Genomic DNA, 1694 nt, shown 5'->3' with positions numbered 1-1694 from the left:
GGATGCATCACTGTGTGTAGGTTCAACATGGGAGCAAGTGGGTATTTTGAAGGAGCAGGCAGCACAGTGCAGGGACTTGCATATGGGAAATTTCTCCAGTAGGAAAGGCCCTTCCGCAGACTGGTTTAGCCTAGGGTCACTGATGGCTGGGTTGGAAAGGCCCTTTGAGCCCCTCTGGTCCTCAGAGGAAAGCCTTTCCTGAGGCTGCACAGGGAGCGGAGGCAATCCCACATACCAGCAGCATCCCATCCCCTCAGAGACTTTCTCCTAGGGTGAGGGCTGCCCTGGCCCTGCCCTGGCCTGTGTTGGCCTCCACTCCCACCTTTCCAGTCAATATGGCTCAGTTTCTTTTGGTGTCCTACAAGCCCTCTGGAATGTTTGGGCTGAACTTGTCTGTCTGGAGTCTAGCCTTGACCACTCATGCTGCAATGCCAGTCCTGATGGAAGACTCCTGGGCCTCCCTGCAGGCTCTGGGCCCCTCCCTTTCCACGGGTGCCAGGCCTTCCTGGTGACTTCTGCACCTGGGAAAGGTTTCGGCTTTCCTGAGAACCAAGGTCTGGCTGGGAGTCAGGTTGCGAGAAGTGGGTGGGGGTGAAGGGAGAAGGAGGTTGAGCTCAGGTTGCTGCTGGTCCTGGGAGGATCCCGGTGGCATTAGGTAACAGTTCCAGCTCTCCAGCCTGGCCCTCCTTCACCAGTTCTAAAAGGCAAAGTCCTGGCTTCTGGCACTCCGCAGGCTATTAGTACATCTTGACTAAATGGGAGTTCCATGAGATCAAAGTCTTAATCCCAGTGCCCAGAACGGTTCTGGTTCTCCCTGTCCTGGCACATGACAGGCACTCAATAAATATTTGCTGGGTAAATGTAGTGACTCATTTAATCATTGCAACAATCCTGTGAAGTAAGAATTACTATCATCATCATACTTATCCAGAGAAACTAAGGCACAGAGAAGCAAAGTCAATGATCAAAGGTCATATGATTAAGTGAGGATTGAACCCAGGTGGCAGAAAGCCAAAGCTCTGGCTCTTGACCTCTATGCCAGGCTGCTGGGATATAACTAGGGTCCATTTCACCACAGTGTGATGAAGTGTCATGATCAGTTGGGAGCACAATTCATGGACCTGAGGCAAGATAGTAAGAAGCTAAAAAAAATGTCTTGGCAAGTGGAATGGGGAAACTGACACAAGATAAACAGGTCCTGGCCAGGAAGCTCAGCTGGTTAGAGTATCATCCTGACACACCAATGTTGCAGGTTCGATCCCTGGTCAGGGCGCATACAAGAATCCACCAATTAATGCATAAAAAAGTGAAACAACAGCCCTGGCTAGTTTGGCTTAGTGGTTGGAGCGTTGGACTGTGGACCAAAGAGTTGTAGGTTTCATTCTGGTCAAGGGCACACATACCTGGGTTTCAGTTCGGTCCCTGGCCCTGGTCAGGGTTGTGCAGGAGGCAACCAGTCAATGTACCTCTCTCACATCAATGTTTCTCTCTCTCTTTCTTGCTCTCCTTCTCCCTCCCACTCTATCTGAAGATAAATGGAAAAATATCCTCTGGTAAGGATTAAAAAAAAAGGAAACAAAAAATTGATGTTTGTTTTTTCCTCCCTTTCTCCCTTTCTCTCTCTAAAAATCAATTTAAAAAATCATTAAACAAGGCCAAATAATTTGAACAATTCACAGACAGCTCGTGCAGTG

The sequence above is a fragment of the Molossus molossus genome, unplaced genomic scaffold (genome assembly GCF_014108415.1).
Source record: "Molossus molossus isolate mMolMol1 unplaced genomic scaffold, mMolMol1.p scaffold_m16_p_3, whole genome shotgun sequence".
Lineage (NCBI taxonomy): Eukaryota > Metazoa > Chordata > Mammalia > Chiroptera > Molossidae > Molossus > Molossus molossus.
The sequence above is the reverse complement of the archived record's forward strand: the minus strand, read 5'-3'. Positions refer to the sequence as shown.